Raw genomic sequence first — 14,935 nt, 5'->3', positions numbered from 1 at the left:
TGGGTGAAGGATCAGACAGGTGTGTCTGTGGGTGTCACAGGGGCCTGGAAAGGAAGCTGCCTGTAAACTGGGCCTGGCAGCTGCTGTCCTCATTTTCTCGAGCTCTCTTTACACTCAGTATTAGCAATCAGAAAAAAGAAAAGATAGTAGGAATCATGCAACCTGTAAAATCACCCAGCCCTTTAGAAAGAGCAGAACCACGTGTTTCGCCTGGGGAAGAGAAAGCAGTTGATTATAAAATGCCTTTTTTTTTTCCAGTCCAGAGCAAAAGGACCCGCCTTTGTCCTGGAGGCAACGTCAAGTTGTTATCCAAGAATGAAAATTGATATTAGTTCTATCTGTGCTCTGTTGATCTTCATTTTAGCGCTGCTCCAGGCTAGCAAATAAGAAAATATCAGTTTCCTGGATATTTAACTGGTGAAATGGAATAGTTTAAGAGTCCAGGCAAAGGTAGTGTAGTAGCTTCCAGATTCTGTTTTTTCCTGCATTCCTATTGGTGCTCTGGACTTGGAGACAGGAAAACTTGCCTCAAATACTTAACCTTTCTGTGCCTCAATTTCTTCCTTTGTCAAATGGGGATAATAATAATAGCACTTATCTCACAGTGTTGTTGTGATGATCAAATGAGATAATGATTATAATATAACATAATATAAAATGCTTTGTAAACCTCAAAGTGCTATGCAAATATTGGTTTTATTCAAACCTAGGTCTTCTGACTCCAGCCTAAAGTTCTTCTCAACATATTCCTACATCTTTCTCAAAATTGGTCATTTCTCCAGAACTGGTGAAACCAAAACAATTCCAAGACCCCTAAGGTCTTTTAAAGGAGATAGCATGGAGGAAAAGATTTGGTATCAGACATGAGTTCAGATCTCAGCTCTGTCACTTAATATCTAAATGACTTTGGGAAAATCAATTAAGCTCTGTGGGTCTTAGTTTCCTTTCCTATTAAAAAGAAGGCAGTTGGGTTCAAATATGGCCTCAGATACTTGTACCTTAGGCAAATTACTTATCCCTGTTTTCCTTGGTTTCCTCATCTATAAAATGAACTAGAGAAGGAAAAAGCAAACCATGCCAGTATCTTTGCTGAGAAAACACAAAAAGGTTCATGAGGAGTCAGATGTGACTGAAAACAAGGCAACGACAACAAAAAAGAGGGAGCCAGATTAGATCACCTCAAAGTTCTCCACTGGTTTGAATTATGAAATACTAGGATCATTGGCCCAACACCTTCACAACTGAGCTATTTTCTCAGAGGTGATTCTGAGTTGTAGGAGGCTGTGCCAACTGAATGCAAGCTCTGGATCAAGTTGGAAAGGCTTCCCAGTATGGCTCCAGCAATTGACTTTATTAGAACCAGTCCAGCTGACTATGGTGAGACTTCCACTTTGTGATAATTTTTTTGGCCATAGCAACTCCAGCTGTCTATTAGTTAATAGTCAGTGTGGTCTTTGAATATGCCATTGCAAGATTAAAATAATAAAAACACAGTCATCATGATAGTGAAACCATGGGAAGATGACCATTAACTCATAATGGCAATTGAAATTATGTTTTATTGAATGGTTGAAAGCATTTTATAAAGACCAGACTAATTTGAGTTTCATAACAAACTTATGAGGTAGGTAAATACAAGGATTATTACCTCCATTTTAAAGAGAGGAAACTGAAGTTGAAAGAGGTCAAATGATTCCCCCCAAATCTCACAACTAGTAAATGGGAGGTTCAAGATTCAAACTTAGGACTTTTGGGACAAAAGCTGATGTTCTCTCCACTACTATTTTAGCTGCCAGAGAGAAAGAGGATGGTTTTTTTTTTCCTGAAATGAAGGGTGACATATAGCCCCCTTCTCTTAATCTATTATTCAAACAGCAGCTCCTATAAACACAGAATGGGGCTGGACACTGTGAGGGAAACTAGAAAATCATTATCTTGCTCTCAAGGAGTTCCCATTTGGGCTAGAATTTTTGTTCGAGCCACACTTGTAGAATTCCTGGCTATGTTGTTCAAGGTCTTATTTGCCTCTGAAATCACTTTCTTTGTATTTTCTCCTCTAGCTTGCTTTTATGATTCATGTCCAAACAACATTTTCTGATGCCAGGAAGAACAAATAGGAAGGAGGCGCAGGGACAATGGTTTTCTTTTTGGAAGGTGATTTTCTATTGCTAATCTCATTGTCTAGGATGGAGGGGGAGTAGGAGGCTTAAAAGATAATGCTGTCCATTAGCAAACTCAACCAATATTGGGATTTGCCCAGGGTCACACAGCTGGAAAGGGTCTGAGGCTAGACCTCTCATCTCCAGGCCTGCTTTTTATTCAGTGAGCCACCTAGCTGCCCCTCTTTCCCTTTCTTTAAAAATAGCTGTTTTTTTTTTTTCATGAAATGTTTCCCTGACCCCCAGGGAAAGTGATTTCTACTTTCTTAACTTTATTACAGCACTTTACCCAGACCTCATCTCTTCTTCCACCACATTTCATAGAAATATTATCTTTATTTGTGTATTTGCATATCTACCATATTCCCTATTAGACTGTAAGATCCTTTAAAACAGGACCTGTGTATGATGTCTTTCATTTTTCTATCCCCAACATTCAGAATAATTCACTGGGCATGGAATGAAGTGGATAAATGTTTGTTTGAACTGGATTTGTAGAATGTCTTAAATACAAAGGGAAAAGCCCTGATGGAGGATTGTGGGAGGTTTGAGGAAGAAGAGATCATTGCCAGCTGGGTTCTGGGAAGGCTTCCTAAAAGAAGTGGTCCCTGAATTGAATCTTGAAGAAAGGGAAGAATTTTACTAAGTGGAGACTGCGAATGGTAGGAGGTATGGCATATGCCAACATACAAAGAAGGGAGAGGGAGAGAAGATCAGGAAACAGCATATAGTTCAGTCTGGATGGAATTTAGAGTATAAGATCATAGAATTAGAGCTGGAAGAGACATTCAAGGTTGTGTAGTCTAACCCCCTCATTTTACAAATGAGAAAACTGAGGCTGAGAGAGGGTTAGGCGATTTCCCCAGAGTTACATTGCTGCTAAGTGTTTGAGTCTGCATTTGATTCCAGGTCTTTCTGACTCTAAGCCCAGAGATCCATATTTGAAGGCAACTGTGAGACAAAAGCTAGAAAGGTAGGGTGGAATCAGACTGTGAAGGGCATTGCATGTCAGGACAAAGAGTTAATCCAGTGAGAAATCATCGAATATGTTTAGGCAGAAGAATTCTCTGGACATTTTGTTACTTTAGGGAGATTACTTGGATAGCCCTGTGAAGGAATCAAGGGAGAAGAGAGAGTCTGAAGATAGGAAGATCGACTAGGAGGTAGTTATGGTAGTCAAGATAATTTGATGAAGGGGGAAGAGAAAGCAGAAAGGCAGAAAGTCCTATAGAGTTTATGGGGCATTGGATTTGGATGTGTTATTGGACCATCCAGTACATTCTTTTTGTATAATGGAAGACTGATTTTGGTAAGAGAATGGTTTCTTTGGTCTTTAAAACTTTTTGGGTCAAAATTTATATGCATATATATATATATATATTTACAAATTGACATATAGGTCCATAGAAGACATCATTAAGGGTTATATGCAACTATGGGCTGGAGTACATTGATGTGTAGAGACAGGGGACTGTACCCAATGACCTTTCATGGAAATTCCTTCCAGGTCCATAATTCAATGACTGTTTAAGCCTGATAACTCACTAAGTAATGGCAAGTAGGGGCATCTTTTTTTTCTCTTTTGCATGAAGGTTTTGTCATGTGCAGCTTACATTCACGCATCTAGAAAGCTGGAGGAAAATCTACTAGACATTTTTTAGATCAACTCAGGAAGAGAAAACTGAGACCTAGAGAGAGAAAGGGGCTTACCCAAGAATATACATCAGGTTTTCCCAGAAGCAACAATTTTGAAAAGGAATAAGATCAAAGGAAAAGGCATATCAGATATGAAATCAGTTGTGTTTTCATAGTAGAGGTGAGTCATGGATTCATTTGGCATTTTTGTAAGCATTGTGGGTTAGAAAGGATAAATGTCACTATTGGTAGCAAGCTATTCATCCTGGCAGAGTCATGGAAGATCATGGGAGGTAGAGTAAAGCACAATGAATTGGCAATGCAGTGATTTGAATTTTAAGTCCTGCCCCTACCACTATCTGTTTGAGTGTGGGTAAATCATGCAGCCTCTCTGGGTCTCGGTTTCCTCCTCTGTAAAAAAAATAAAAATGGTCAGACAAAGTGGTCTCTAAGCTCTCTTCCAGCTCTAAATCCTGTGTTCTATATACAGGAAGGGCATCCATCCTGGTCCATACTTGTTAAGTGCATTGGAGGGGAGTCAAATAGAAATACGCTTTAAATATATTTAGAAATTTTAAGCCACTAAATTCCCTGTCCATAAGCTGGTGAGGAAGCAGACTCTGTGTCTCTAACCTGACAATGGCTATCCCATTGAAAGGCTCTTGCTTGTGACTTTCCTGCCTAGTGTTCTGGTTCCCTAAGAGCGTGCTCCCTTGTTTAGGTATTAACTGCTCTACAAATATTGTCCCACTCCTTCAAGTTAGTTTCATAGAATGTTGAATGCAGCCTAATGAGGAGTAGAGGGGCAGGAGGGGGCGGAGGGCACTATCCCTTTATACATGTTGGATAAGGTAAATGAGACCAAATAAAATGCAGGATTAAGGCAGGCTTGAGCTTGAAGCCATAGAGGTATAAAGGGGCAGGATTTATTGTTGACTTACATTTTTCAATTGGGTGTGTACGATGGGTTTGTTGAGGATTTATGTATCATATCAATTGGATTGCATCTCGTGCCAGGTCCCACAGCCTGACTACATACCAGAAGCCTCCTTCTGAGCCACACAACCCAAGACTTACTTTCACCCCAACTGGCAGCAGAGAGCTCAGCCCCACGCTCCTTTCATGGAGATTAGGGAAATCACAGCTTCCCTGGGCAAACGGAGGAGCCAGAAGCTTTGGTAAAGTGGGTGAAAATGTAACTGGAAGGTGGGTAAATGTTCAAGTTACTTTGCTTTTATTCACCCGGGCTGGATTGCTTCTTCTCCAGAAACAGTTATTGACCTTTTTGCTAATGTTGCCCAGGAAGAGTCATGTGGGATAACTTCTTATACTTAGAGCTTGTTACAACTTGCGAAGTATAAAATAATAGCACCTCACAATAACCCTGTGAGGCAAGTAGTGTTTTTCCCCCCCTAGCCCCCCACTTTACGGCTGTGGGAACTGAGACTCATTGACCTGCCTTTACTCACATGGCTAGCAAATGGTGGAACTGTGGCTCGAGCCTGACTGCAAGGCTTTTTGTCCTCTCCACTGTCAGTGTCTAAGCCTAAGCTCTGAAAAACACGATTTCCAGGGCCTTCTCAGACAACTGTTTGATTCCTGGCTTTGTTTTTCATTTATTAAGGAAAAACAAAACAAATGGAGTGTGCCTAGGATCATTTCATACTTTCTCATTGAGTGTCTGGGGCAGGGAATGAATGACACATTGGCTAAGGGCCTGCTAAAACTTGTGGATTGTTGAATAGAGTATTGGTTATTTTGGTCCAGTTCCCAATGGAGGGTAGGACAGCTTCCCCTTAGCAGACTGGGAAGATTCTCATGATGCCAGGTGACTGGAGAGTTTCCCAGGTCTCAGGCCACTGCCTCTCCCCTTCAACTTTCCCCAAAAGGGCAAACTTAGAATAACAAGCCCTTACAGTGCTTTAGACACACCCTATTGAATATTGTTAATTGGGTTGATTAAAACACACCATTAGGGGAAATGACACTATGGAGGGCAAGTTGGTGATTCTGAACAATGCTCTAAATGTAAGTAGATCAGTGGTCAAATTAGGCTATAGTGGGGTATTAGGGTTCTGAGTTAGGGTTTGGCTATAATTCCATTCAACAAACATATATTAAATATTTTATGCTGGGAACTGAGGGCAGAGAAATGGAATAAAATAGAAAAATGAAAAAAAGTCCCTGTCTTCAGTGAACTTACATTCTGTTACAATGATGTATTGATCATTGGAGATTTTGAACGAGATAACCTAATGCAGGACAAATTGGGATATATATATGTATATAATAATTTTTATTTCAGTAATATTGAAATCAACACATTGGTGATATTCTGAATTAATACTCAGATCCTTAACCATGCAGACCAGGAGAAATGGTAAAAGGAGAATATGTGAAATGTATCTTTAAAAAAATTTTTGCTTTCCATTCCAGATTCTCTTCCTTCCTCTACTCCCCCCAACCCACTGATATGATACAGGTAAAGTCATACAAAACATATTTTCATTATCAAAAATAAAGTAGAAAAAATCATGCTTCAATCTGCACTCAAGAGTCCATCAGTTTTTTCCTTGGAAGTGGATAGCATTTTTCATCATGAGTCCTTTGGAACTGTGGTGGGTCATTGTATTGATGGAAGTAGCTAAGTCTTTTGCAGTTGATTATTGCTACAGTGTTGCTGTTACTGTGTACAGTATTTTCCTGGTTCTGCTCACTTGACTTTGTATCAGTTCATATAAGTCTTCCCAGGTTTTTCTGAAGCCATCTTATTCATTTCTTATAGCACAACAGCATAAAATGGTAGACTCTTACAGCTGGAAGGAACCTCAGAAGTCTTTTAGTTCAAAGTTATGTCTGCAATAGGAATCTCACCACTAATGTCCCTTCTAGCTTGGTCATCTACTTATTTGGCAAACTCATCTGTTTGGAATTTAAAGCCCTGCACAGCCTGCCTTTAGCCTCCGTTTCCAGCTTTATCAGACATTAATTACTCCCACTCATACATTTTCTGGGCCAGCCAACTGGACCTCTTTGCTGTTCCTTTGTCCTCTTTATGCCATTGCAGCCTGCAGTGTATGCTCTCCTCCCCTCAGCATATTATCTTTAAAATTCAGCTCAAGTGTCATCCTCTCCATGTAGTTTCTTCTGCAGCAGCTAAATGTTAGAGTAGATAGAGCCCTAGGCTTGGAGCTGAGAAGATCTGAGTTCAAATTTAACCTCCAACATATATAAATACTAGCTATGTGACCCTAAGCAAGTCACTTAATAGCTGTCTATCTCAGTTTCTTCAGATGTAAAATGGAGATAATAATAGCACCTTTGTCCCAAAAAGGTTGTGAAGAGCAAATGAAATAATATTTGTTAAATGCTTAGCATAGGACTCAACACTGAGTAGACACTTAAATGTTTGTTCAAAAAAAAAAAGCCCTCTGGGGGGCAACTAAGCGACTCAGTGGGTTGGGAGGTAGGCCTAGAAATGAGAGGTCCTGGGTTCAAATGCAGCCTTAGACACTTCCTAGCTGTGTGAAAGTTACTTCATCCCCATTGCCTAGCTTTTACTGGTCTTCTGCCTTGGAACCAATATGCAGTATTGATTCTGAGATGGAAGGTAAGGATTTTTATAAATAAATACAACAGTAATAAATCCTCCTACTTTCTAGTGCCTCCCTGTCAACAAATCACCTCATGCCTATTTTGTGTCTATTATAGAAATAAATTCTTATATATGCACAAGTTGTCTCCTTGATGCAATGACAATTTGAGAGAAGAGTCTTTAATTTTTGTTTTCGTAAGCCCAGTCCCCAGGACAGTGCCTGGCTATGGTAGGGACTTAATAAATATTTATTGGTTGATTCATCCAATGTCAGCTTGAAGACATCTAGCAAAGGGAAGCCAACTACACTGTCTCCAGAGGTAGCCCATTATACTTTTGGATAGATGTCGTGGTGGGGAATTTTCTCATCTTGGGTAGTCTGTGCTGAGATGCCTAAAATCTCGTACCATCTCTTCTTGGTGGTCATGCTTCTCATGGGCTCACTCACCTGGAAGCAGGTACTCAGTTGGGCTGGGTTTAGGGCTACTGAAACTGGGCCATGTGATTTGCCTTTACTTGAACATATGAAAGCTGGTGACTCACACAGGAGTCACACTCCTGTGGGGAGAGGGGCAGGATGGAGAGGAAAGAATTAGACCGAGCTTCTGCAGGTGGTTCGGATGACCCCTGGGTTTTCTGTGGGAGGACAGGCTGGGGAGAAGACCCAGGCAGATCTCTGTCATGAAACAAAAGCAAAGCACATAGAAAGTTAGTTTTATGTGGATCTATGATGAAAGAAAGGAAAGAAAATTGGAGACTTCCATCAAAGACAAGTACCAGCATGTGGACAGAGTTAAGACCGTTTTCTTGCAGTTCTGGCAATGTTTAGACAAATACAGGCTTGCACAAAGAAATAGCCCACGGGCTGGGGGTGGGAGTAAGGGGGTGGGAAACAGACTGCTTCTGTGTAGAGGGATCTTCACAGAGCCTCACAGAATGTCTGCCCTGGCAAGAGGGACCTTAGAGATTAGCCTTCCTAACTCCCTCATTTTACAGAGGGAGGGGTTGTGACTTGTCCAAGGTCATACAGGAATTCTGTCATCAGTTCAGGAGTAGACCTAACTCCAAGATTGCCACCCAGTAATGAAAAATGTATATGTCTGTGGATATGGAGGAAAGATAATGGTAAAAGAGGTTTCCTTCCACTTCACAGTATTAATTTCAACTTTAGGCTCTTACACTGAGTCAAAAAAAGGGCTTTTCCTCATCTTTTGTTAGTTCCATAATAAGAGGTAGCATAGTAATGAGAAGAACATTGACTTTAGAGTCAGAAGAACTGGATTCAAATCCTGGTTCTATTTCTTACCTGTATGATATTGGACAATTCACTTCACTACAAAACTTCAGTTTCTCATCTGTAAAGGGAGAGGTAATGATCTAAGATCCCTTTTAGAGGCAGCTAGATGACTCAGTAGATAGAGCACTGGCTTGGAATCAGGAAGACCTGAATTCAAATTTTGTCCTCAGGTATTTACTATTTATATGATCTTGGACAAGTCACTTAACCTCTGTTTGCCTTAATTCCATGGAGAAGGAAAAAACAAACCCACATCAGTTTCTTTGCTGATTAATCCCCCTGGAAAAGTATGATTCAGAGGGCCATGAAAAGGTGGATATAACTGAATAAGATCCCTCTCAGTTCTAAATGGTTTCTACCAGAGAGGACTCTTTTTCTTTTTAAAAACTCTGACCTCCTCTGTTAGTATCAGTTCTCAGAAAGAAGAGTACCAATGGCTAGGCAAATGGGATTAAGTAACTTGCCCAGGGTTGCACACCTAAGAAATGTCTGAATTTGAACCCAGGTCCTTTTAATTCCAGGTCTGGTGCACTATCCATTAAACTACCTAGCTGCCTCTACTCTCTCCTCTTTTGATCTTGCCACTACCTCCAATGAATGAGTGATACACATGCCTTTTAGCTTCTAAATGTAGTCTACATGTTACAATGTTCTCCACCCAAGAACAGGATATACACTATAGTATGAAGCTCTTCCTGAAAGAGAAGAGTCTATACACAGAAGGTGCGTGTTGGAAGAGAGACCACGAGTGTGTAGTGTGTGTTTGTATGTGTGTGTGTGTGTGTTTTGTTTGGGAATGGGGAGGAGGGAAGGGAGGGAGTGAAAATGGGATGGGTGATGTTAAGAGTAACCACAGAAGTTAACTTTCTTTGTCTTCTTATAGAAGCTGAGTGACAGGGAGGGAAATCTGATCTATTCAATTGCATGGATGAGAAATATCAGAGTGGCTTCTCTGAATTTCTCTCTTCTTCGAGTGGTGCCAGGCTTTTGGGACAAAGACACATTGGATGGGGGCCTGGATGGTTCAGGCAAAGGCCAATGATGTTTTTAATAATCAAAGCTTAAAAATATAGGAAAATTAGTCATTCTGTTTGAAGATAAGGATATGTATAATATTCAAATTCTTATTTGACTGAAAAGAACTAAAATTCAGTTTGTTTGTTTTTAAGGTATTTAAACAGGGTCACTGACTCAATAGGCAACTAGGTGATACAGTGGATGGAGTGCCTGGTCTGGAGTCAGGAAGACCTGGGTTCAAATCTAGCCTCAGACACTTACTAGCTATGTGCCCCTGGGCAAGTTACTTAACCCTGTTGGCCTCAGTTTCTTCCTCTGTAAAATGAGCTGGAGGAGGAAATTAGCAAACCACTCCAGTATCTTGGCCAAGAAAACACCAAATGGGGCCACAAAGAGTCAGATGTGACTGCAATGACTGAACAACAGCAACAAAATAGACCCAGAACTGAAAGGGACTTTAGATGTCCTCTAGTCTATGTCCCTTATTTTACAGATAAAGAAACAGAGTCCCAGAGAGATTATGTGATTTATCTGAGGTCACACATGAAGAAGTAGCAGAGATAGTGTTTATGCTCAGGTTCTTTGACTCTCAAATCCATTGCTCTTTCCATTATACCACATAATAAACTAATGGGCTGCTTTAGAAAGCAAGATTGTGGCAAGATTTCATCGAGTCTTTTGGATCTGATGGCACAGAGTGGACAGATGGAGGGGCCTGGAGTTAGGAAGACTCATGTTCCCAAGTTCAAATTTGGCTTCAGACACTTACTAGCTGTGTGACCCTGGATAAATCACTTAATCCTATTTGTCTCAGTTTCCTCATCTATAAAATGAAGTGGAGAAGAAAATGGCAAACCCTTCCAATATCCTGGCCAAGAAAACCCCAAATGGGGTCATGAAGATTTAGACATGACTGAACAACAAGAACAAAATTCTGAGAAGATGATAACTTAGGGAAGGAGTAACAGTGACCCTGAGCTCTCTTTCCTAGGTTTAGACCAGCCCTGTGCAGAGCAGTAATGGGACGCCAAGGGGTATAGTACAAAGTGTTCTAGACTTATCATAGGCCTAGGTTTACACTTGTTCCTTCTCTTGGTCTCAGTTTTGTCATCTAAAAAATGAAAGTGCTGGACCTGATGATTTCTAAGGTCCCTTCTGGTCTTCACATGTTAGACTAACTACTATCTGTTATAAAATTCCTCTTAATTTTTATTCTCTTTTCCAGGATAGTAGAAAGAACACTGGATTTGGAATCAATAGATTTGGGTTCAAATCTGAACTGCTTTTCTAATTGTATGGCCTTGAACAAGTCACAACCTCTTTGGTCCTCGATTTCCTCATCTGCAAAATGAGGTCTTTGGACTCAGTGACCTCTAAGGTCCTTTCAACTGTGAACCTGTTATCTTGTGATCTTGGAGGTACCTCCGAGCTCTAACATTCTATGATCCTTTGATATGTGCACTGAGATTGCTAGAAGTTCTGACATTCCTTGATCAAATCAGTCAAGCCCTGCCTTTCTCACAAGGTTGTTGTGAAGACCAGATGGGGAAATATACTTTGTAAGAGGTGAAGTGTTATATAAATGTCAGGTATTGCTATAAACTAAAGGACCAGAGCTCACAGAATTGTTGTGCTTACCTCTCGAGTGGAATGGCTTTAAAAAAAAAAAGGAAAAAAGGAGCCAGGGTTGGTCCGGTGACAATTTTATGCTTTTTTCATTTGTGAAACTGGCAAGAGGGACTTAATCCAAATAAGGGCAGAGCCAGGAGGAAAAGGGTGTGTCTTCCTTTAAGAGACCTGTATAAAGAAATCCTTTTCACTGCCTGAAAAGGCCAGTGTTTAAGGGAGCACAGACCTGCCAGGACAGGTCTGACATGTATGATGACCCCTTATGGTAGATTTTTTAACTTGTAATTTTCACCCCTGCCCTATAGAGGAATCTTTCCAAAGCAAAATCTGACTCATCAATTGCAAGCTCTGCGTTGCTGCCCAGGAAGCTGGCCCCCTAACTGCCTTTTCATTTCCCAGTGTCCTAGAAGACAGCCATTTGGGGACCAAGCTGTCCATCCTGCGGCACTCAGCCAGGATGATTGTAAATCAGTTCCAGAAAGAGATGCTACATTGGGATCATTATGAGCATCTATATAAACATTCTGTTGCACTTAAGATTTATCATCTAGTCAAGTAGCTTCTGCTAATAATTGGCCACTTATTTGGTAATAATGCCGAGGATAAAAATGAGGAGTGGTTTCACTGGAACAAGGTCCCTCTTGCCTTGCTGGTATGTCTGTATATCATCAAAGATTATGGGATAGTCAAAGAATATGAAGAAGAAGCTTTCAAAGTAGGACCTGTTAAGTTTTTAACAATCATATGAAGTCACTTCAAGTCACTAATAATACAAGAAATGAAAATTAAGACATCTCTGAGCTTTCATCTCATATTAGAAAAATGGTAAAGATGACAAAAGCTGGTAAAAGTCAGTATTAGCATGGCTGTGCTGGTGGTGGAGCAATCAATTAATCTAATCATTTTATAAAGCAATTTATATTCAAAGCTTAATGTGTGAAAAATGTTCAAAACCTTTGAGACTGTTCAGATTTTATTGCTAAGTACATATTCTCCTGTGTGGAAAGAGAAGATCAAACCAAAAGGAAGGTCCCATGAGTGCCCAAATAGTTGTAGCATCACTTCTTTGTGGTATAATGAACCAATTATAGTCATTGGGTGGGAAATAGTTAAATAAATTGTGTTACCTGAAGGTAATGGAATATTACTTTGTAATAAGAAACAATGAAGATGAAGAATTCAGAGAAACACAGGAAGAGTTTATAAACATGCCAACTTTGCAGAAGCATGCAGATCCAAGATAATAAAGTACATCAATCAGGATCACCATAGTGTAAATGGAAGAAACACTAAAACACTAAAATAAGACTCAAAGCCAGGTTATTATAACAAGCAAACTTGGCCCAGGGGAGAGGTGAAAAAATCAACCTCCTTTCCTTTATTGTAAAAGTGGATGACCAAACTGGTTTTTTTCTCCCCTTTTTAGTCTTTCTTATCAGTGATGGAGGCAGAGGAGAAGGAGGGATATATTCAGAAATGAACATAATTTTTAAATAAAAGGGCATCAATTAAGTAGAAAATAAGATTCTGAGGTATATAATGAAAAGAATTCTGACTCTCTGGGAGTCAGGAAATTGGGATTATTGTCAGAACAGATACTAACTTGCTGTGTAACGCTAGATAAACTACTTAACTCTCCTTGTCCATAAAATGGGAATAGCAGCTAGATGGTGCAATGGATTGTAGGAAGACACATCTTTCTGAGTTTATAACTGTCCCCAGACACTTACTAGCTGGGTGGCATGTGGCAAATCACTTAAACCCATTTGCCTCAGTTTCCTCAACTGTAAAATGAATTGGAAAAGGAAATGGCAAGTCACTCCAGGATTTTTGCCAAGAAAACCTCAAATGGGGCCATGAAGAGTTGGACATGATTGAAAAGATAGAACAACAACAACTGGAGACAATTGTTCTTGTTCTGTTTACCTCAGAGGATTAAGAGGATCTAATGAGATAAAGATGTGGGGTTTTAAAGTGTTATTATTTTTATTTTGGACAGGCTTCTATTAAGGCCTAAATTTTTGTGATACTCCTTCCTGCAATATTTGCATTTCACTTATTTAATTATTATTTAAAAAAACCCTTACCTTCCATCTTAGAATCAATACTGTGTATTGGTTGTAAGGCAGAAGAGTGGTAAGGGCTAGGCAATGGGGATTAAATGACTGGCCCAGGGTCACACAGGTAGGAAGTGTCTGAGAACAGATTTGAACCCAGGACCTCCCATCTCTAGGCCTGGCTCTCAATTCACTGAGCCACCAAGTTTCCCCCAATATTTGCATTTTAAAGAAGAATTTGGAGAGAGTAATGCTACTCCAATGAAATGATGATATTATGATTTGAGCTCAATAGAATCTATCAGGGGCTCTCCGGTCTTGTTATGCACACTATCTCTGGTCTGTTATAGAAGATTGGCTCTGTCCCCAACCCCTGAAACAGATCTTCCTTGGTCCAGTTCTAAGCACCACACCTGAGATTGCCCTAGTGAGGTAAGGCCCTAAAGCCAAGGGAAATAGGGAAGGCTGACTGAATGAATGATAGCCTTTTAACTTTAACTGTCATGAAGCACACTGACAGGGAGAGGTGTTGCCATCTATTGCCATCCCTCTGTCTAAGAAAAGTTGCCTCCAGCCCTTGATTTCTTAGCAACTGTTTGTTCTGGAAGCAGAAGCCCACAGGAATAGCTACCAATTAAAATAACAGAGTTTCAGGTGACAAAAGTTGCAGACGCTGAAAACATTTAATAAGGGACAAGTTTGGGGCTGAGGGAGGGGCTGGGAAGAAAGCAGCAACCTTGTCTCTCCGGGGAAAGAAGCAAATATAGGGTCTAGTTACTAAATAAGGAAAAAAATCACTGGCAGAAATTTCAGACACTTGCCTCTCACCCTTTGAAGTGTCTAGGGGCAGTGTGACTCTACCTTTAAACCCTCCCCCCACCACACCCTTTAAAAAGACTCCAGGGCATCATCTTTTACCAGGAGAGGCTTGCAGAGATATGCTCTGAACTGAGAGATTTTGAATTGAGTACCCCGTTAGAAAAGAAAGAAAAAGGAACTGAACTCTTAGTAAGTTCCACGTGAGAGGCAAAGGGTCTTGCAGATAGAGTGCCACTGGACTTGGTGTCAATAAGAACTGGGTTTGAATCCTGCCTCAGACACTAGCTGTGTGACCCCAGGCAAATTATAACCTCACTATTTTCTCCTCATCCCATAAAATGGAGGGGTGGAATTTGATGCCCTCTAAGATCCCTTCCAGTTCCAAATCTGTGGTAGGGAAACCAGAGGGAGAAAGAGGAGAGGAGATGAAAGATATATTTTGCACCTAATTTGTATCATTTAGTATAGAGAGCACTGGACTTGGAGGAAGAAGACAGAGGTTGAAATACTGCCACAGATTTCTTTTTACTAGTGGTGTAACCCCAGACAAGTCAGTTAACCTAAGTCTCAGTTACCTGACTTGAAAAAAGAGGGAGTAATAGGGGGCAGCTGGGTGGTTCAGTGAATGGAGAGCCAGGGCTAGAGATGAGAGGTCCTGGGTTCAAATGTGACCTCAGACACTTCTTAGCTGTGTGACCCTGGGCAAGTCACTTGACCCCCATTGCCC

The sequence above is a fragment of the Monodelphis domestica genome, chromosome 1 (assembly GCF_027887165.1).
Source record: "Monodelphis domestica isolate mMonDom1 chromosome 1, mMonDom1.pri, whole genome shotgun sequence".
NCBI classification, from domain to species: domain Eukaryota; kingdom Metazoa; phylum Chordata; class Mammalia; order Didelphimorphia; family Didelphidae; genus Monodelphis; species Monodelphis domestica.
This window is presented reverse-complemented; position numbering follows the sequence as displayed.